The sequence below is a fragment of the Heptranchias perlo genome, chromosome 16 (genome assembly GCF_035084215.1).
Source record: "Heptranchias perlo isolate sHepPer1 chromosome 16, sHepPer1.hap1, whole genome shotgun sequence".
In the NCBI taxonomy this organism is placed as follows: Eukaryota; Metazoa; Chordata; class Chondrichthyes; order Hexanchiformes; family Hexanchidae; genus Heptranchias; species Heptranchias perlo.
The window spans coordinates 56,427,111-56,450,435 of NC_090340.1; the positions used below are offsets into that span (position 1 = coordinate 56,427,111).

The following is a 23,325-nucleotide window of genomic DNA, read 5'->3' on the forward strand; positions in this document are numbered from 1 at the left end:
CGAGCTGGACGGCCGCCCGTTCCAGCGTTGACGAGGCCCCATGCCATTTTGAGGCCTTATTTAACTTTTCCAGGTGAGTTGCAGGGCGCCAAACAGGCGTTCCGACGCAGTTCGCTAGATTCGATTCCTGAAAATTGTGCCGGAGCTGCTGCCAGCGGCATAAGTTGCAGTAGGGAGGGGTCGCGATCGTGGAGGGTGGGGGCCCCGGGTTGGCAGAGGCCCAGATTATTGTTGTGAGCCCCGGGGGGGCCCACAAAAAGAATTGAACACATCTTTAGTGGGTCTCTTCTCTTCCATCGCCCATAGAGCTGATTGGAGCAGGCTCTGACCAGTTCCTACCTAAAATGGCAGTCAGGGACCTATTTACGTCATAGGGCCCAATTCCATATTAAAAGGGGCTTATTGCCTAAAACAGGCTGGCACTTTGGACACCCGGCAGTAGGCCCCTTTTAAAATGGAGTGGGCCGCGTGGCCGGTGTTAACGGGGTAGTTACGCCACTGACCCCATTTTGAGGCCACTAATCGCCCTATTAACGCCAAGTGAGGGCATTTAAAATTGACCCCATTGCGTTGCTGATTAGGGAATGTAAATGGAAAAGTCAATGGAAATAAAAGTCGGGAAAGATGTAAAACGGGCTGCTGATTCGCGATCATCCGATTTATACTATTGCATATTTACCTCAAGGAAGTTACTTTTTTTAAAAATTAAGTAACCCAGATGAAGGCCTTGGCTGAAGGAGAGTTGGTGGCTGACACACCAGTCACAAGACAAGATGAAAATAAAAATTTGAATCCCGGTTTCTATGCTGAACAGGTCCAATGTCACCAAGTCACCTGAAGCTAAGCTGAGGAAAAGATCGACTCATGTCCTTGACTGGGCAAGGTGCCTGAATAGTTTAAACATAACTGCAAATTAAAAGCAAGAGGCATGAATGACAGTGTCCTTGACCGTATTTGCCCGAAAAGGCCACAAACAAGACCTGCACCGCGGTTAAATTCATCAGCCAGGCCCACCTCTGATTTGACAAAGATAAGTCTTATTAAATCAGACCCATTGTGGTCACTCGGCTATTCTCAAGATGACACCAACCCATGGCAGCTTTCAAAGATGGAAGCAGTATTTTCAGAATTTCTGACATGCTCTTTCCATTGAACCGGACGAGAAGGGAAGATTTGATCTCATTATCGCCTTGTCTGACAAAGGATTACAAGTAAGTAAGGAGTCTTGTCTTGCCTTTCACATGGAAACCATTTGTTTCTCTCGGTAAGAAAAGGCTTGAATTGTAGAGATAATCATCTTACAAATATGTCATGACAACCAGTGGACTCTCTTTGCAACAATTAAGAGATTAGTCACTCTGCAGTTCACACAGAAACAGTCTGATACAGGAAGTTGCCAAGACAGATGTAAAGATATCAAAGCTACATCAAATTTGAAAGCGGAACAGTTGAGAACCAAAATGTTAAGATTACTTGCCCAAAAGATTGACAGTCAGCTGCAAAGACCAAATCAATTTTTTTTCATGTAGCGATATTATTTGAGCATGCTCAGATGTCATTTTTTAATCTAATGCAAATGTAAAGCAAATGGGTTCACTCCAATTCAAGAAAGTTTCTGCCCTCCCCTCCCAACCCTAACCCCTAAATCATGCCAAGAGGAAGTTGGTGACTCGGCTTGGGAAATGAGTCTGCCAGTTGATGTTGGCGCTCGTGTCTGAGAGAGGAGTGTGGGAAGAGAATTTTAATTGACAACAACAACAACTTGGGTTTGTGTAGTGTCTTTAACATATTAAAACGTCCCAAGGTGCTTCACAGGAGCGATCATCAAACAAAATTTGACACCGAGCCATATAAGGAGATATAAGGACAGGCGAGAGGTAGATTTTAAGGAGCGTCTTAAAGGAGGAGAGAGAGGTGGAGAGGTGAAAGGTTTAGGGAGGGAATTCCAGAGCTTAGGGCCTAGGCAGCTGAAGGCACGGCCGCCAGTGGTGGAGCGATTAAAATCGGGGATGCGCAGGAGGCACGAAATAGAGGAGCGCAGAGATCTTGGAGGGTAAGATGATAAAGGAAGTTGATAGCGCAGATAGAGAGAAACTATTTCCTCTGTTGGGGGAATCCAGAACAAGGGGGCATAACCTTAAAATTAGAGCTAGGCTGTTCAGGGGTGATATCAGGAAGCACTTCCTCACACAAAGGGTAGTGGAAATCTGGGGCTCTCTCCCCCAAAAAGCTAGTGAGGCTGGGGGTCAATTGAAAATTTCAAAATTGAGATTAATAGATTTTTGTTAGGCAAGGGTACTAAGGGTTACAGAACTATGGCGGGTAGATGGAGTTAAGATGCAGATCAGCCACGATGTAATTAAATGGCAGAACAGGCTCGAGGGGCTGAATGGCTACTTCTGTTCCTATGCTCCGATGAGAATCAATCTAAATCTCGGTATGAGAATTGAGCACCTAACTCAGGCCTCAGTTACATAGGCAAGTGAGACCTGCATGAAACTAATCTTATCTTTGTAGTGCTGCTACCAGTGATGGCTCTGATTTCAGCAGCAGTGCTGTAAGGTCAATGAGGCGAGGCTGTTATCTCTGGAGGGGCGGAGATCCACCCACAAAGGTCCCAGAAGAAGCTGCGCCCTCGCCTTGCAGCAGGTGACAGCCGTGGCTCTATGGGTAGCACTCTCGTCCCTGAGTCAGACGTTCATGGGCTCAGAGTCCCGCTCCAGAGACCAGAGCACATAATCTAGGTCGATACTCCGCTGCAGTACTGAGGGAGCGCTGCACTGTCAGAGGCGCCGCCTTTCGGATGAGACCTTAAACCGAGGCCCTGTCTGCCCTCTCAGGTGGATATAAAAGATCCTGTGGCACTATTTCGAAGAAGAGCAGGGGAATTCTCCAATATTTATCCCTCAACCAAAATCACTAAAAAAACAGATTATCCAGTTATGATCACATTGCTGTTTGTGGGAGCTTGCTGTGTGCAAATTGGTTGCTACATTACACCAGTAACTACACTTCAAAAGTACTTCATTGGCTGTAAAACACTTTGGGACATCCTGAGGTCAGAAAAGGTGCTACATAAATGCAAGTCTTGTTTTCTTTCTTCCAAATATAAACGCTTCATGGCGGCAGAGGCTGCCACCTTTTATGGCAGTCGGGAGGCTGAACAGTTCAGCTACCTATGTAGGCCCCACAGCCCCATCACCGGCCAGGATGGACCTTCCCCAGACATTAGCAGCCAACTGCACCCCCAAGCTTGCTGCTATGATGCTGCAGAACATATGTCGCACAATATAAATGGAGGCAGATCCCACATCACCTGGAGCCTCTGGTATCACAGAACATCTGATTCTTTAAGCAAGTCTATAATGCTTTTGCATTGGATGAAGAGATCCTTTTACTGGAGAGCAGCGTCTATGCACTGCTGTGCAGGTTTTGGGCATTGTGAGGCAGTCTCTGTAGGTGTGCTGAGCTCTGCTAGCTAATATGGAAACTTAGAGGACCGACTCTGCATATAATCAGTGCTGTAAAAATGTAAGCTTATATTTCTATGGCACTGATTGTCCGCAAAGTGACCCCTCAGAGTGCCTCAGCAGGCGGTGGACAGTGCGTGGACGTGAAAGGGGACGGGGGAGGGGGCTGGAGGTCATGAAGTGCGAAAGCACGGTCAAAGAGGAGGGTCTTTGAAGGCAGTGACAGAGGTGAGAAGAAGGAAATGTTGAAGGACAGAGCTGCAGAGGGATGGGAAAGGAACCAACAGTGAAGTGGAAGGAGCGGGGAATAAGAAGTTGGTCAGCGTTGGAGGCCTGGAGGATTCACACAGCAACATAGGGTTAGAGAGATCACAATGGGGTGTGGCCAGGCCATTGAAAGCGAGGACAAGAATCTTCAATTCGATGCTCCAAGATGCCCGTTGAACTTGGCGAGGTCAGGTGTAATGGGGATGTGAGCCTCCCTGCAGATGAGGACACTGGATGTGTCATTCTTGATAACTTGTAGTTAATGAAGTGGGGAGACCAGGAAGGGGAGCACTGAAGATGTCCGTCTGTGATAAAACTGTGGACGAGGGTTTCAGCAGTGGAGGCAGAGAGGTTAAGGACAGAGGAGGCAGAGGGAGAGAGGTGAGGGGCTGAGGCAGGTAATGTTGCAGAGGTGAAAGAAAACGGTCTTGGTGACAGATCGAATATGGGAAAGAAGCTGAGCTTGGGGTTGATCAATGCTCCTTCGGGCTAAGTCTGAGGAGGCAGCTGGGAAGAAGAAGCTGCGGCCAGGGGTGAAACGACTGGGCCCTGCATTTATATTATGAAACCGATGTCTTTAACCCTGCGGTCAGTTCCCTGAAAGTCGGAGTGGAGCTGCTGGAGGCAGAACTACAAGTCTGTGGTCAACTGTGCTCCTCTGGCGTAAACATCTGCGTGACAAGACATGGATTAAAAAGAACGTAAGGAACCCAATTCTGTCCAGTCATCTCCTCCAGAAAGGATTTCTGGCTATGGATTTCCCCCTGCTCTTGTCATAAGAGAGAAGGACCAAACCACTTCATTTTACTAACATTCCCTGCAATTAATTACTACCTGCAAACAAGATAAAACAGCTGCTCTGTGCAGGGATCTCTGATGGGCACACAACTATTCACTGTATTTATTAACGACTTAGATGACGGGATAGAGAGCCACATATCCAGGTTTGCCGATGACACAAAGATAGGCAGCATTGTAAGCAGTTTAGATGGAAGCATAAAATTACAGAGCGATATTAATAGATTAAGTGAATGGGCAAAACTGTGGCAAATGGATTTCAATGTAAGCAAGTGTGAGGTCATCCACTTTGGACCTAAAAAAGATCAGTGTAATTTCTAAATGGTGAAAAGCTCGAAACAGTGGAGGTTCAAAGAGACTTAGGAATCCATGTACATAGATCATTAAAATGTCAAGGACAGATACAGAAAATAATCAAGAAGGCTAATGGAATGCTGGCTTTTATATCTAGAGGACTAGAATACAAGGGGGCAGAAGTTATGCTACAGTTATACAAAGCCCTGGTTAGACCACAGCTGGAGAACTGTGTTCAGTTCTGGGCACTGCATCTTAGGAAGGTTATATTGGCCTTGGAGGGAGTGCAGCCTAGATTTACTAGAATGATACCTGGACTCCAAGGGTTAAATTACGAGGAGAGATTACACAAAGTAGGGTTGTATTCCCTGGAATTTAGAAGATTAAGGGGTGATTTGATCAAAGTTTTCAAGATATTAAGGAGAACTGATAGGGTAGGTAGAGAGAAACTATTTCCGCTGGTTGGGGAGTCTAGGACTTGGGGACATGGCCTAAAAATTAGATCCAGGACTTGCAGGAGTGAAGTTAGGAAACACTTCTACACACAAAGGGTGGTAGAAGTTTGGAACTCACTTCCGCAAACAGCAGTTGATGCTAGCTCAAATGTTAATTTTGAATCTGAGATTGATAGATTTTTGTTAGCCAAAGGTATTAAGGGATATGGGGCTAAGGCGGGTATATGGAGTTAGGTCACAGATCAGCCATGATCTCATTGAATGGTGGAACAGGCCCGAGGGGCTAAATGGCCTACTCCTGTTCCCATGTTCTTATGTTCTGTTAGGAAAGTCTGCCATACTCATTAGTACATCTTTAACATTGACATCGTGAAGTGCATAATTACCACTCAACCTAATAGCTTGTGCAACATATTGGACAAAATTGGACCACATTCTTGACCTTTTAACAAGTTACAACACGGAACAAGCCATTCGGCCCAACCAGTCCATGTTGGCATTTACCCTACACACGAGCAAATAGTTCTTATCACGTTTACTCGCCATGTTCCCATATCCCTTCAACCCTTTTATCTTTATCCACCTATCTAATCTAATTTTGAATGGTGACATAATTCCTGCCTCAACCACTAACCTTGGAAATGAATTCCACAGCCTCGCAATCTCTGTGTACAGAAGTTCAAGCTGCCCTCTGTTCTAAATCGTTTACATTTAATCACATACCTATGGCCCCTCACTCTTGACCCTTTAACAAGTGAAAATAGCCTGCTTCCACCTACGCTGTCTCACAGACTATGAATTACTGTAAGTAGAACTTGAATTATTCAGACACCTTGGCAGTATAAGTACACTGTATGCTACTGTGTCATTTAAATTGTAAATTAATATTCTCTCCAGTTCAGAAGTCAAACAATACAGTAACGTTGAAAATTGACAAAATTGGCACACTGTTTGGTTTGATTAGTAGGGTTTAATATTTTTTTAACAGAACTGTGAAAGTGTTACACATTCGGTCTGCTTTACACTTCATAAAGATGCCAAATTTTCACCTTGCAGAATTCAATCCCAGAATGACATCTGAGCTGCCTAAGATTATAGTGCTCACTGCAGCAAACAGCACACTCCAGGGAACAGTGCCCAGCAAACAGAGCACAGTGCCCAGCCAACAGAGCACAGTGCCCAGCCAACAGAGCACAGTGCCCAGCCAACAGAGCACAGTGCCCAGCCAATAGAGCACAGCACCCAGCAAACAGAGCACAGTGCCCAGCCAACAGAGCACAGTGCCCAGCCAATAGAGCACAGCGCCCAGCCAATAGAGCACAGCGCCCAGCAAACAGAGCACAGCACCCAGCAAACAGAGCACAGCACCCAGCAAACAGAGCACAGCACCTAGCAAATAGAGCACAGTGCCCAGCCAACAGAGCACAGCACCCAGCCAACAGAGCACAGTGCCCAGCCAACAGAGCACAATGCCCAGCAAACAGAGTACAGTGCCCAGCAAACAGGACACAGCGCCCAGCAAACAGGGCACAGCACCCAGCAAATAGAGCACAGCACCCAGCCAACAGAGCACAGCGCCCAGCAAACAGAACACAGTGCCCAGCCAACAGAGCACAGTGCCCAGCAAATAGGGCACAGCACCCAGCAAACAGAGCAGAGCACCCAGCAAACAGAGCACAGCACCCAGCAAACAGAGCACAGCACCCAACAAACAGAGCACAGCACCCAGCAAACAGAGCACAGCACCCAGCAAACAGAGCACAGCACCTAACAAATAGAGCACAGTGCCCAGCCAACAGAGCACAGCGCCCAGCTAACAGAGCACTGTGCCCAGCAAACAGGACACAGCGCCCAGCAAACAGGGCACAGCACTCAGCAAATAGAGCACAGCACCCAGCCAACAGAGCACAGCGCCCAGCAAACAGAACACAGTGCCCAGCCAACAGAGCACAGTGCCCAGCAAATAGGGCACAGCACCCAGCAAACAAGACACAGCACCCAGCAAACTGGGCACAGCACCCAGCAAACTGGGCACAGCACCCAGCAAATAGGGCACAGCACCCAGCAAACAAGACACAGCACCCAGCAAACTGGGCACAGCATCCAGCAGGCAGGGAACAGCACCCAGCAAATAGGGCACAGCGCCCAGCAAACTGGGCACAGCGCCCAGCAAAGAGGCAGCTCACAGTGCACAGCATTCAGTATACAGCACAGAGCAAGCAGGACCAACATTCAAGACACATCATAAGTAGACACATTGCCTAGTGCATAACACAAACCAATCTTCCAGATATTTTTAATGTGAACCCACCCTTTCATTATCTCAGTTAAATACTATCTCTCCTGGTACATCAGTTAACGGGGGTGAAGTTGGTCTTTGGACGTTAGCTCATGCTACACCCTGCCCAATTGAAGTCAATTGAAAAGAAAACTGGGTGGGGTGGAAATCAGGTGGTCGATTTGCTATCTCCCATTTTGCTCTACTGCTGAAGAGCAATTTCACGCCCAACACCTTTCAGATTCGTCGCTGATTGTAGTATCTGTCCCACTCCCGAGATCAACTTACAGAAGATGACTGAGCTGGATTGAGCATTGCTGTTATGTCCCCTTGCTCAATCCTCCCTACAGTGGGCCAGCCTCTCAGTGCAAGGCAGCACAATCCACTTACCTCATTGCATTGCAAATACCCACTCAGTGAGCTGTCCATTGGAGTGAAAATTTCAACTTAAAACTTTTTACCCTCACTCACAGATTTTTAACAGTTAACCTTATTCGACAGTAGAGTAGCAACCCCTTCTTGTTCTCATAATGGTTATTACGGTTCCCAGTGGGTGTGTTCGTCTGTCAGTCTGGGCTGGGTGTTTGCATAGAATTACATAGAATTTACAGCACAAAAACAGGCCATTCGGCCCAACAGGTCTATGCCAGTGCTTATGCTCCACACGAGCTTCCTCCCACCTTACTTCATCTAACCCTAGCAACATATTCTTCTATTCCTTTCTCCCCCATGTCCTTATCCAGCTCCCCCTTAAATGCATCTATATTAATCGCCTCAACCACTCCATGTGGTAGCAAGTTCCACATTCTCACCACTCTCTGGGTAAAGAGTGTTCATCCAATTGTCGTGCCATTGGATGACTCAAAGAATTTTGTTGATAGGTTTCAGGGAGTGTAATGAAACAGTTTCACAAAGCACTGCAATGGCTCACTGGGTAAATTCCGACTGGAAGGTCACAGGTTCGATCTTTGATCAGTGCTGAGTTGGATAATCTCAGTTACGTTGTGACACTACAATTGCCCATAGTGGCTTCTGAGCTAGGAAGGGGGAAGTGGGTGGGGGGAAATCAGCCATGTTTCCCGGTCTTGATCCAGCGTTACCTGCTGGACCCCTGCCTGCATACGTTGGCGTCTGGAGCGGACATGCTTGGGGCCGACTTGTGATGCTCTCCATGGTCGAACAGTCTGCTGACACTACGGGCTCATGCATGGGCAAGGTACTGGAGTACTTTCGAGAAATGGGGCAGAGAAGGTGGAAGAAAATGGTAAAGAATAAGCAGTTCAATGAAAAGCAGGAACGTGTACTTAAAAGTGTACTGTATGCAAAATCTAAATGAAAATCAATGCACCCACTTGTCATAAAGCAAGAGTCCATGGGATGTGTGTTTTTCAGAGCATCCTTGTTCTGTCCCAGATTTCAATTCTACTTCTTCCTCCCTCTTGTTATTTATTTTACTTTCTCCATTTCCTCAAACCTAATCCCCAACTCCTTCACTATTCAACGTCCTTTACGTCCTTGCTTTTTTCCGACTAGGTTGATAACCTGTTCTGCTTAGGGTTGCTACCCATCTGGTTTTTGGGCGGGGTGTCCAGATGTGGAGATAATAGTGATTAAGGTTAATAAGGATTTTGAAGAATTTTCATTAGGAGTAAAGTTAACTTTGGAATTCACGTTGCGATCTCATCCCCTTGCCTCGCCCCTTACCCACCCTTGTCCAGTTTTGGACTCGCTAACCGGTGGCAACTTTCACTTTGCTCTCAGTTTTGTCTGATGAACTGCTGCCTATGTCCATCCGTATTCCACACTTTGTCATATAACCTGCACATTCATCAGTGTGGAACACATCAGTCATCACAAACCACAGAAACAGCAGTTCAATAATTCAGAAACAAATGCAGCACCAAAATAGACCATTGTACGAATGCAGTACTGCTTTGATTCCCATGCGACATGGCATTAAAGGGACTGCTTGAAAAACATTTGGCAAATACTTTTCTCTTTGTGGACAGTCAGAAGAGCCATGTATCAGTTTCATGATGACGTGTAAGTTTCAGCGCAGTTTACACCATTGTGATACCTGTCTGTAAACAAAATGATAAAAAGCTTGCCAGTGACTTTTTACAAGAACTTGCTGGCCCTTTAACATTAGTTGTGGTCCTAAACTGGACAGAAAACACTCACAGCTTTGTCTCCCATGTGTTAGTCAGTTGGTCCATTTGTTGTTTAAATGTTGTCCTATTTAATACCCCCTCCAACCACAGCTCCATATCATAGTTAACTACAATACTGCTGCAAAGCTAATGCTTGTGGGTCTCCTGGCTCCAAGGAACCTCCTTTATTTGTCTTCTGATTATCTGCCTGCCAGATTATTTGGGACAAAGACTCGAGTGAGATGTTGCCTCGTTGCACACTTGCCTGCACCAATCTCCTGCCTGACATTAAACCTTACAGCCCAAGAACCCGACAGGAGCCACTTCCAGAGGGGACAGCCCTTGTTGCCCAATAACCAGCCTGTAACTCAGCGGTCTGCTTGGAACAAAGGCGGCACAGAGGACTGGCGCAGGATGAAAGAGTCATGACTGCTGCCGGGATAGCAGGCACAGACCTGCATGATGCGCTACCGCCTGCGACCGCAAACCAGCCGTACGTTGAGGGAGTGGAATCCATTTTGATTGATAAAAATGCCAGGCTGATGATAGGGAGCATACAAGGCAATGTGTGTGCAGTCAACGGAACCCTGCATCACTGCAGCAGGGGGAGGGGGGAGGGTAGTGGTTGTTAAAGGATACTGGAGGTCGCACTCTACATTGTGAATCTGCTTGACTAAAATACACATTCAGATCCCTGCTATGTCAAAACTTAAGACCTTGCTGTGCAGTGTATGATTTTTTAGTGTATGACACAACAGTTCTGTTTTTTTTTTGGTCTGGTGATATCCATGGTTAGTACCCATTTGACTGTAACATATAAAAAATGATCACAGTAGCAGAAAATGTGATCAGATCCTGCTTTTGGTATAAACAGGACCAAATAAAAGAGCAGTCAGCTTCATATTATACAAAAGATTTTTCCGGCAAGCAATAAAATACCGTTAAACCCATTGTACAACGGTGGACCCAGTGAATGGATGTTATGTTACTGAGGGGGAGGTGGGGTCCAGGCACTCTGACGTTCCAGTCCTGACCTGGGCTGAGGGCTGTTTCAGCAGTTGTTACCTTCTTTCCTCCATGCTGTTGGTTAGAATGTGGAACTTGCTACCACATGGAGTAGTTAAGGCGAATAGCATAGATGCATTTAAGGGGAAGCTAGATAAGTACATGAGAGAGAAAGGAATAGAAGGGTATGTTGATAGGGTTAGATGAAGTAGGGTGGGAGGAGGCTCATGTGGAGCATAAACACTGGCAAAAAAAAAAGCATTTGGACAGTTACATGGGTAAGATGGGTATAGAGGGATATGGGCCAAGTGCAGGCAACTGGGACTAGCTTAGTGGTATAAACTGGGCGACATGGACATGTTGGGCCGAAGGGCCTGTTTCCATGTTGTAAACTTCTATGATTCTATGATGCTATAGACCAGTTGGGCCGAATGGCCTGTTTCTGTGTTGTAAATTCTGTGCAATTCTATGTATTACCTCAGTTTGGCACAGGAGTGAGCTCCGTGTGATTTAAAACAACTTAGATTTGCCATGAAGTGATTATATCAAATTAATCATACTACAAGAATTGGACTCATAGAAAATGGACATTTTCTCAGCAAATCAGAGGTCTTGGTCATACATAAATTGCCTTAAATTCTTTTCATGCCTCCTATATGTTCAGAGGCATAGGATTGAACAAAATGAATGCAAATCATATTACCTTCCAGGGAGAATGAACAAATATAACCCCAAAAATGGAACAAATAGACTCATCCATTGGCCTAGGAGGTGTGTTTTTATACAAAATATTAATGAGCTAAAACTCTGGAAAATATTAAAGTTCTCCAACAACATTTCTGCAACAGGATGAATTGGTTCTAACAAGTTCCCGTTCATGTGTCCTGCCGCCAGGAAAGTCTCTTTATACAGATCTCCCCTCTTTACTTGAATTACAGTACAGTCCTTGAAGGATTTTCCGCCTTTCAATTAACCCTTTCTCTGCAGTTCTTGTTTCTGTGTTCTCTTTCAGATACTCATTGACACATGATTTAAAGTGAGTCAGCCACCTCAATCACTCAGAACACATTGTAAAATCAACAGTCAATGGAAAATTTCAAACGCAAAGCTTCACTTGTCACAGTAGCCATTTTCATTAGCCAGGGTGGTGATGTCACCTTGCCTTGGCTAATGGCACGGTTTGTATAATATGACGTAGATGTTCCTTCCCTTTTAACCCTTTGGCTGCTTTTATACGGTAGCTGGCAGTCCGAGATTGATAACTGCAGAATCAACTCCAGTCTGGCAGCGTCTTGTTTATTCGGCCTAACTCTGAATCGAACTCTCCAGTCTACCATACATCCAAAGAGTTCTGCTCCCGGACAGTTAATTTAAATTATTTTGAGAGTACAGGCAGAGATGCCTAACCCATGTGTCATCCAGCTTCCCCCCCTTGGCATTTTTTAAACCAAGTTTAGCACTGTGCTAGATTTACGTTGCATGTGACGTCAAATCCAAGCAGTGCGAGATAGCCTCCGCCAGTAGGTCTCTTGCTTCTGCGATGTGGAATCAAGTTGGACTCTTATCTGGAGTTATCTCAGCCATGGCTCAGGGGTAGCACTCTTGCCTCAGGGTCATGGGTTCAAGTCCCACTCCAGAGACATAAGCATATAATCTGAGGTAGTACTTCAGTGCAATACTGAGGGAGTGCTGCACTGTCACAGGTGCTGCCCTTCAGGTGAGGTATTAAACTACTCTCTCAGGTGGATGTAAAAGATCCCATAGCACTATTTGAAGAAGAGCTGCGGAGTTCTCTCACTGTACTGGCCAATTTTTATCCTGCAACCAAATCAGATTATTTGGTCATTGTCTCAGTGTTGTTTGTGGGACCTTGCTGTGCACAAATTGGATGCGATGTTTGCCTACATTACAACAGTGACTACACTTCAAAGGTAATTAATCGTCTGTGAAGTGCTATGGAACTTCCCAAGGATGTGAAAGGAACTATATAAATGCAAGTTTTTGCTTCACTGCAGGGTGGAAACAAAATCTTTGCCCTTTGATCTCCAGCTGTGCAAGGATTCCCATGCATATTGGGCCAACCATTTTTCATTTAAAGATTTGGTTTATGCATTGTGACATTGTAAAATCACCCACTATCACAGGAATGGTGCTGTTCAGATGTCAACAGTAGCTTTACGAATGTACTATTAAGTTATATTACTAAAATATACACTTTTAAGCAATCTTAAATAGAAATAGCTTCTGCCCTGCTTGTCTTCCGCTTCTATAATTATCTTCTTAGCTCTTGATTTATACTTATTTAAAGTTTAAATGAATGATCTTTCCTGCTTTTCTGTGCTTTTACAAGATTCCATTTATGTTCAATCTTGGATCTATGTGAGTAAAATTTGATTCACAATAAGCTAAAAACCATTTTTTTGTAAGTCAGTCAGGAGACAGAATTCTTCTTTGGTTGGTCAGTTTTCTGGCACATGCAGAAACCCATCACCATGTCTAAGGGTCTTTGACCAAGATACACAGATAGAGTTTCTATGTGTCCATTCTCTCCCCATAGGCACACACCCCTTTACTCCCATTTATTTATATCTAGATAACTTAGGCAAGCACCAAAACTTAAAGGCTCAGGAGTATTGGATTTTGCTGGAGATAACCACTGGGTAGCTTTCCAATGTTTTGCCAGCCACGACTACCTTTCCTGTTATGGTGTCGGTTTACAACAACAACAACAAGCATTTATATAGTGCCTTTAATGTAATAAAATGTCCCAAGGCACTTCACAGGAGCGTTATCAAACAAAATTTGACACTGAGGAGATATTAGGACTGGTGACCAAAAGCTTGGTCAAGAGGCAGGGTTCTCTGGAGCCGAGTGGGAAGAATCCCAGTTCCCACTGACAGGTCCCATTAATGCACCAAGCTGCTGGTTAACCAACAGTACTATGGACTCCAGTGGACCTGCTTGGCTCAGATAACCCTCTGAAGGTTGAGTTGGTTTCAATCTTCCACTGTCAGGTATGTTGTCGTGCTTCCACTTTGACTCTTAAAAGACCCTGTTTGTCTCATTCCCCCAAGACAGTAATCATCAAATGATCATTAAACAACTGACAAGTGTGGGTTTGAGCCCTCACTCGGCAGACAACGGGCATCAGGAACTCATGAGTGGCATGGTGAACAGAAAAACTATCATAAAATGTCTGAATGCATTTCACCATCCTCCTGACCATGGACACAAACCATAATAATGGTGAAGCACCATTTGCCTCTTAAGTTTGCTAATGATATCAAACTGAGGAAGGGGGGAAAACTGCCAAATGATACAGAACAAAAGAATGAAATAAGAAGGATTTTGATAGATTAGGAACTTGGACTGACATGTGGCAGATGTTGTTTACTGTAGATAACTGCAAAGCAGTAAGACTAGGGAAGATCATTAAGCAGTAGGTATATATGTTAACAAGACATAACACAGCAGAGGGATCTAGGGGTACTGATGGATAGCTCGCCGAAACCATCTGCACAGCAAACAAAATCTTAGGGTTGGGGTTAGGGTTAGGCAGATGGATAGAGAATAAGTCCCAGAAGTGATAATGAACTTGTATATAGCACTGATCCAGCCCCAGCTAGGACACTATGCAGAATTCTGGTCACTGTACGACACTGGGGACATGTTGCTATTGGAGAAGCAAGAGCAAAGCACCAGTAAATTGATACCTTGGGTTAGGCACCTGGGCTATGAGGAGAGGCTGTGGAAACTGAGAATGTTTGCACTGGAGAAAAATAAAATTTCGGGGAGACTTTATTCAAGATTCTGAAGGATATAAATAAATTGATCCCTGATTGTGTGCTTTAGATAGAATTACTTAGAATTTTACAGCACAGAAACAGGCCATTTGGCCCAGTAGGTCTATGCCAGTGTTTATGTTTCACACAAGCCTCCTCCTACCTTACTTCATCTCACCCTATCAACATATTCTTCTATTCCTTTCTCCATCATCTAGCTTCCCTTTAAATGCATCTATGCCATTTACCTCAATCACTCCATGTGGTAATGAGCTTCGATGGTGGAGTAGGAGATAGGCAGTAAACCAATATCAGAAGACTGGACGAGTGGACTGGGACATACAGCTGGAGTAGGTCATAGAGACAAGATGGAATGAGACCATGGGAGGAATCCCTATTCTTAATAAAATCTACAAGAATGGGACACAGATTCAAGCTCAGAAGAGGAAAGGTAAATAGGCAGATTAGATTTAGCTTCACACTTGCTGAATGGAACAGACTACTCTGGGATATGGTGGAGACGGATAATGCTGCACATTCATGAGGGACCTGCATAGAATTTTGGCAGAGAGAGAAATTGATGAGTTTGAGGGATGGAGTAGTAGATGGTGCTTTTTAAACTTGCCACCAGCCCAATGTCTCTTCTGGTCCTGTATGTTCTTAACTTCATGATGCCACCACGAGAGAGGAGGTAGATTTTGCTGAGGCCAAGCTTACACTTCGGTTATACTTTCAGGCCAGGTATAGACCTAAAACAATAGTTTTATAAGAGCCGTACACTGATTTAACGCTCAGGCCACTGCTCATGCTACTCTACAAACAGCCACTTAGTGGCCCCAAGTCTTTCCCTCCACCTCTGTGGAGAAGCTCTTCATTTCCACTTGGCGCTGTGCCATATGGGAAATTATGGCTGGGTATGCACACTCTACAGCACATAGGTTCACTAACATGTCACTGGACTGCCCTCTATCCAGCTATACTTTCAAATATTCACCATTAGAAAGTCATGGAAGGAAAGAAAGAAAGACTTGCATTTATATAGCACCTTTCACAGCCCCAGGACATCCCAAAGTGCTTTACAGCCATTGAAGTACTTTTGAAGTGTAGTGACTGTTGTAATGTAGGAAACACGGCAGCCAATCTGCACACTGCAACATCCCACCGTCCCACAAACAGCAATGAAATAAACAACCAGATCATCTGTTTCCGGTGTTGGTTGAGAGATATATGTTGGCCAGGACACTGGGGAGAACTCCCCCCTGCTCTTCTTCGAATAGTCCCGTGGGATCTTTTTTACGTTATGATGAAGAACTGTTTCTGCACACATTCTAGGCTACACAATACTTTCGCATTTTGAAAGATGTTCAGGGGCTAAAAGTAGACTGATAATGCAGGCCTTGTAGAAAACAGTTGGAGATCCTTAGAGCCTGAAAGGCAGGGGGGCAGGAAAGGATTCTTTCTCTCCATGGCTGTCAGTTAAACAGTACTGAGACTCCCCACCCAGGGGTCAGCTGGGAACTCTGGCCCAAATGTGGCTAAATGGCCTCCCCGGGGTTCTGAACATAGGACACACATGCCAACATTTCGTAATGTCAAAGAGGAACTGGTGAGGTGGGGTGGGCATCCATGAATTGTCTGCATAGTGCTGTGAGGGTGGAGAACAATTAGCCACAAACACAGGCATGTAAGACATGAAAATAGGTTAAATAAATCATGTGGCAGGAATAAGGTAAAGCTCCCAAGATTGCATTTTTCTTTGAATAGACTGTGTGCTGCAGCATGCAGGAGTATTTTCTTAAGAGTTTATTTGGCACAAATTCCTATTTTGAAAAAAACAATCAGGCCAATTTTATTTTTTAAACATACAATGTGATTATTCCGCTCTGGCTTAAAGGCAAATGTAACCCCACTCTTCCTGCTTAAAGGCATGTGCACCTCATCCATCATGCTTCAAGAATCTCCTGCTTGCAGGCGAACGGACTCCTGCTTAAAGGAGAAAGAAATTCAGATTTCTGCTTGGCTGACACTAGTTGGGTCAGATATATATGGGGTGAATGGTCCATTTTTTTGGAATCTTTGGTCTTCCCCCTTCTCCCACAGAAAACCCCACGAACAAACAAACCTGGAGTCCCGTCCCAATGAGGGGAAGAGTCCCGTGCGGTGAGGGACTCAATGCAATAGAAGAAGTTACAATGTTGGAGGTTCACTCTTGCCAAGAAACATTGGAACTCGTCTCGCCTCCCAAACAGAAAATGTGCCTATTGCATTAACAAATCATGTAATGGGTAACATTTGATTCCGCAGCAGATCAGATCTAAGTAACTCAATTTGGGGATAAGATCGCAAAATTATCTGTCTATCACATTGTTCTTCAATGTGCGCTCTCTGTTTATTTATCTTAAGTAATCAGTGTAAGTAACCCTATCACTGGATGCGATATGTGACTTTTGTCGTGCACTGGCCAAAGTTCATGGAGATGTACCACAACAGACCGTTTTTTATATTTGTTCTTGGGATGTAGATGACACTGGATACATTTATTATTCCCTCCTACCTGCCCTTAGAAAGTGGTGGTGAACCTTCATAAACCACTGTTGTCCTTGTGTTGATGGTGCTCCCACAACAGTGTTGGAGTAGGGAATTATCATATTCTGTTTTGTAGCAGTTGTTTTATGACTGAATAGTTTGCTAGATCACTTCAGAGGGCATTAAAAGTCAACCATATATGGTGACACTCGAGTAACATATAGGCCAGACCAGATAAAGGCGGCAGGTTCCCTTCCCTGAAGGACATTAATGAACCAGTGGGTTCTCTGACAATCCAGAAGATTTTCATGGTTATTTTTCAGGTTCCAAGGCATAAATAAAGAGATTTATTGAATTCAATTTCACAACTTGCCATGGTAGGGCTTGAAACTCATGACCTCTGAGTTGCTAGTCCAACACCATAACCACTAAGATGCTGGTTGCTGGTTCAAACCCTGCTCCAGGATTTGAGCACATAACCTAGGCTAGAATTCCAATGTAGTACTTAGGGAATTATGCATTATCTGAAGCGCTATTCTTTAGATGAGGCGTCAAACCAAGGCCAGTTTTGTTGGTCACGTGGATCTTTAAAATCCCATGGCACTGTGTGAATGAGATCAGATAGTTCCCTTAGTGTCACCGTGGCTCAGTGGGTAGCACTCTCACCTCTGAGCCAGAAGGTCGTGGGTTCATGTTCCCACTCCAGAGGCTTGAGTACATAATCCAGGCTGATGCTTCAGTGCAGTACTGAGGGAATGCTGTACTGTTGGTGGTGCTGTCTTTCGGATGAGACGTTAAACCGAGGTTCTATCTGCCCTCTCAGGTGGATGTAAAAGATCCCATGGCACTATTTTGAAGATAAGCTGGTGAATTCTCCCTCAACCAACATCACCAGAACAGATTATCTGGTCATTATCACATTGCTGTTTGTGGGACCTTGCTGTGAGCAAATTGGCTGCTACTTTTCCTACATTACACCAGTGACTACACTTCAAAAAGTACCACATTGGCTGTAAACGCTTTGGGACATTCTGAGGATGTGAAAAGCGCAATATAAATGCAAGTTCTTCCTTTCTTTCTTGATGTCCGAGGCCACATTCCTTCTTCAACCAACAACACCAAAAACAAATTGACTGCTCTTTCAACTCATTGGTGTTTGTGGGATCTTGCTGTGTATAAAACGATTACCTACATTACAACAGTCACTGCATCCCAAAGTAATACATTGCTCATATGGCACTTTGAGACATTTCTGAGAAACACAATGAAATGCAGTATCAAATACAAACCTTTCTTTCCACAATACTCCAGATGGTGCCTTTAACAACTGAGCTATCGGGGCAGCTATTGTTTTTTGAAAAACAAAAGCCTGAAAACCAGAGAACAGGAGGATGGATACCCCAAAGTTGGCTGAAACAGGGCCGTTAAAGGTAAAAAAAACCCCACAGGATATTTGTGCTTATCTCTCATCAGCATCCCAGTTAGATTCATGACACTGCAGCTGGCAGAGATTTAATGATAAATCGTTTTCATGTGACTAATCTATCTTTTTCCATTTTTCCACAGTATCTCACCACATGAGAATAAAATTACAGGAAAGAGCAAACCATGCTTTTGGGGGAGGGGTTGGGGGTGGTGGTGGTGGTGGGGGAAGGGGGAAGGGAGAACACTAGACTTTCCAACAGAGGAAAAGAATCAGAGCACAGTTTCCTATTTCAATGTGGGCCACCACAATGCATCATTGAAAAAACAAACAAATGCAGGATTGAGAAAACACGGGGGTTCGAGCAAGAACGTGGCATTTTAAGAATGAGGATATTTAAAGAATGCTGCGACGCATAAAGGAGACCGTTATGCTAATTTTTAAGGACTCTTGTCAGACCCAGGCCAGGGAGAAACACTGAGCCAAAGAAAATCAAACACCATTGAGAATGGAAGGAAACCACCAAGAACTTTCCCACGGCTGAGGGCGATCATTTTGAATCAGTTTAACGGACAAATATTCGTAGGATTGGGTGGACCCTGGGGGAGGCAGAGATCAGAGTCCTTTCAAATATGTTAAAAATATCCCACTATGTAGAGGCAAGAATTCTTGTTTTTCAATATAATGCTGTTCCAGAGATAAAGTGAGTGCAGAAGGGCCATCACATTATAGATCTGAGATATGATATCAATCCACTTTTGTGAAGCACAAATTTCTTCTCGGGATGTGAATGTTGCCCTGAGAAGATGTTGGGCTTTCACCTTGATCTGCTGTAGTCCTTGTGATGGCGGTGCTTCCCACAATAGTGTTAGGTAGGGTATTCCAGGATATTGTCCCAGTGACGATGAAGGAGCGTGCTATATGTCCGAGCCAGGATAGCATGTGACTCGGAGGTGATAGTTATTCCCATGATTTGATTTCCGTAGTTACAGCTAATAGTTACTGGTATTGATGTATATTAATGACCTGGACTTGGGTATGCAGGGCATTATTTCAAAGTTTGCCGATGACACAAAACTGGGAAATGTAGTAAACAGTGAAGAGGATAGTATCATGCTTCAGGAGGACATAGACAGACTGGTGAAATGGGCAGACCCATGGCAGGTGAAATTTAATGCAGAGAAGTGTGAAGTGATTCATTTTAGAAGGAAAAATAAGGAGAGGCAATATAAAGTAAATGGAACAAATTTAAAGAGGGTGCAGGAATGGAGAGACCTGGGGGAGTGCGTACACAAGTCTTTGAAGGCTGTAGGACAAGTTGAGAAGGCTGTTAAATACGCATATGGGATCCATGGCTTTATAAACATAAAGAGTACAAAAGCAAGGAAGCTATGCCAAACCTTTATAAATCACTGGTTAGGCCCCAGCTGGAGTATTGTGTCCAATTCTGGGAAAAACACTTTCGGAGGAATGTCAAGACCTTAGAGAGGGTGCGGAGCAGATTTACTAGAATGGTATCAGGGATGAAAGACTTCAATTATGTGGAGAGACTGGAGAAGCTGGGGTTGTTCTCCTTAAAACAGAGAAGGTTAAGGGGAGATATGATAGAGGTGTTCAAAATCATGAAGGTTTATGATAGAGTAAATAAAGAGAGATTGTTTCCAGTGGTAGAAGGGTCGGTAACCAGGGAACCCAGATTTAAGGTAATTGGCAAAAGAACCAGAGGTGACGTGAGGAAATTTTTTTCACGCAGCGAGTTGTTATGATCGGGAATGCACTGCCTGAAAAGGCGATGGAAGCAGATTCAATAATAACCTTCAAAAAGGAATTGGATAAATACTTGAAGTAGAATCATAGAGAGGTTACAGCATGGAAGGAGGCCATTCGGCCTATCGAGTCTGCGCCGGCTCTATACAAGAGCAATCCAGATAGTCCCACTTCTGCTCCCTTTCCTCGTAGCCCTGCAAATTTTTGCCTTTCAAGTACTTATCCAGTTCCCTTTTGAAGGCCATGATTGAATCTGCCTCCACCACACCCTCGGGCAGTGCATTCCAGATCCTAACTACTCGCTGTGTAAAAAAGATTTTCCTCAAGTCGCCTTTGATTCTTTTGCCAATCACCTTAAATCTTTGTCCTCTGATGATGGGAACAGTTTCTCTCTATCTACTCTGCCTAGACCCTTCATGATTTTGAATACCTCTATCAAATCTCCTCACAACCGTCTCTGTTCCAAGGAGAACAACCCCAGCTTCTCCAGTCTATCCACATAACTAAAGTCCCTCATCCCTGGAATCATTCTAGTAAATCACTTCTGCACCGTTTCTAAGGCCTTCACATCTTTCTTGAAATGCAACACCCACAACTGGACACAATACTCCAGTTGTGGCTGAACCAGTGTTTTATAAAGGTTCATCATAACTTCCATACTTTTGTACTCTATGCCTCTATTTATAAAGCCCAGGATCCCGTATGCTTTTTTAACCACTTTCTCAACCTGCCCTGCCACCTTCAACGATTTGTGCACATATACCCCCAGATCTCCCTGTTCCTGTACCACTTTTAGAATTGTGACCTCTAGTTTATATTGCCTCTCCTCGTTCTTCCTACCAAAATGTATCACTTCGCATTTAAAAATTTGCAGGGCTATGAGGAAAGAGCAGGGGAATGGGACTAATTGGATAGCTCTTTCAAAGAGCCAGCACAGGCACGATGGAATGAATGGCCTCCTTCTGTGCTGTATCATTCTATGATTCTATGGTAGGAAAAAAACAATGAACCTAATTTGACACCAATAATATGTACTTAATGAATTGTGTGACCACTGTGTGTCAGGGTGGGGATAGGTGAATATGTAACTATGTCACAGGGTGTGGCACTATCCTGTTTTGACTGTTGCAGAAGCTAATCAGGATCTGTAAGGTGGGCTATGTAAAATAAACCACCAAGCAAAAGGGAACTGCCCATTGACGTTTGCCCAGTAACATGTGTATGCGCATGAGCGCAATGCTTTGCTCTTCTTCTGCTGGCCAATCTTCTGGAATTCCATACCTAACACTATTGTGAGAGCAGCATCAGCACAAAGACTGCAGCAGTTCAAGGTGAAGGCCCACCGCCACCTTCTCCGGGAAACTAGGGATGGGAAATAAATGTGGCCTTGACCTCCGCTGACCTGAGCTTTGCTCAGGCCACTTGGTGCCATACCCGGACAAATGCTGCCTTGATGTCAACAACTTGCATTTATATAGCGCCTTTAATGCAGTAAAACGTCCCAAGGTGCTTCATTGGAACGACTATCAAACAAAATTTGACACCGAGCCATGTATGGAGATATTGGGACTGGTGAGCAAAAGCTTGGTCAAAGAGGTAGGTTTTAAGAGGTATCTTAAAGGTGGAGAGAGAGGTAGAGAGGCGGAGAGCTTTAGGGAGGGAATTCCAGAGCCTAGGGCCTACGTAGCTGAAGGCAAGGCCACCAATGGTATGTGCAATAAGCCAGAATTAGAGGAGTGCAGAGATTTCGGAGGGTTGTAGAGCTGGAGGAGGTCACAGAGATAGGGAGGGATGAGGCCAAGGGCAATTACTCTCACCTCTCAGCTGGCATTAAGCCTATGTCCATTCATGGATCAAGGCTATGACAAGGCCTGATGTCAAATGGTTCCGGCAGACCTGATCTATGCATCAGCCAGCAGAGTAGGTGTTGTTTGATGGCAGTATTGATTACGCCTTCTATCACTTTGCTGATGATTGGGAGGAGGCTGATAGGACATTAATTGGCTGGGTTAGATTTGTCTTGCTTTTTGTGGATACGACACACCAGATCAATTTTTCACATTTGCAGGTAGATGCCAGTGTCATAGCTGCACCAGAACAGCCTGGCTAGAGGCTCATGTGTCTTTCTTTCATAAATTGGTATGGAATAGACTTGCAGATAGAAGAGTTGAGGTGAAAACCCTAAAATCATTCAAGAAACAATTGAATACTACAATGGTGGCATGGCGGTGGGAGTGGGGCTTTAGGATCTTTTAAATGGATGATTTGCCTTCTTCATTGTAATTATCTTGTGGTAATCTCAGTTGAAAATATGTCAGAAGATTGTCTGAAGCTGCTTTGCCTCACTACCTTTCCCTACATTCAAATGTCTTCTTTAAACCTTTCTCATTGACTGCATCATCAGTTTGCCCCTTAAGTTCCTTCACTCCTTGATCAGTGTCCATCTCTCCCCCTTGTAAAATCCTATGAGAAATTCTTGCACGTGAGGAATGCTATATAAATGTTGGTTGTTGTTGTGCTCACTGACCTACATTGGCTCCCAGACTGGCAAAGCCTCGTTTAAAAATTCTCATCCTTGATTTCAAATCCCTCCATGGCCCTACACCTCCCTATCTTTGTAACCTCACCCAGCCCGACAGCCCTCCGAGACCTCTGTGCTCATCCAATTCTGTGCCTTCAGTTTTCTAGGCTCTAAACTCTGGAATTTCCTCCCTAAACCTCTCTGTATCTCTTCCTCTCTCTCTTCCTTTAAGACGCTCATTAAAACCTACCTCTCTGACCAAGCTTTTGGTCACCTAATATCTCATTATGTGGCTCGGCGTCAAATTTTGTCTGATTACTTTGCAGTGAAGTGTCTTGGGATGTTTTACTTTGTTAAAGGCACTATATAAATGCAAGTTTTGTTTTTGCCCCACTCACGTGGCAACCAATGTGTTAGATTTTGAGGAGATTCCGTGTGGTGAGCTGTCACAGCTACTTAGCTAGCACAATATGGGAACAGTATGTTTGAACATGATTGAAAATAATTGCCACCAACAAATCTTCTTTATATTGTATGCAGTAAATCGCCTGTGGCATTGTCCATGGTCAGTTTATTGAATATATATTTT

General features: G+C 44.4%; 1 long non-coding RNA gene across 2 annotated transcripts in view; it reads left to right on the forward strand.

Moving 5' to 3' along the window:
• The window catches only part of LOC137333376 (uncharacterized), a 52,415-nt gene that overhangs the window by 26,541 nt on the left and 2,549 nt on the right, over positions 1-23,325 (forward strand). For both annotated transcript variants that reach the window (XR_010965884.1, XR_010965883.1), the window contains exon 2: positions 18,337-18,455. This is a non-coding gene — a long non-coding RNA (uncharacterized lncRNA). The remainder of the gene's footprint in view (positions 1-18,336; positions 18,456-23,325) is intronic.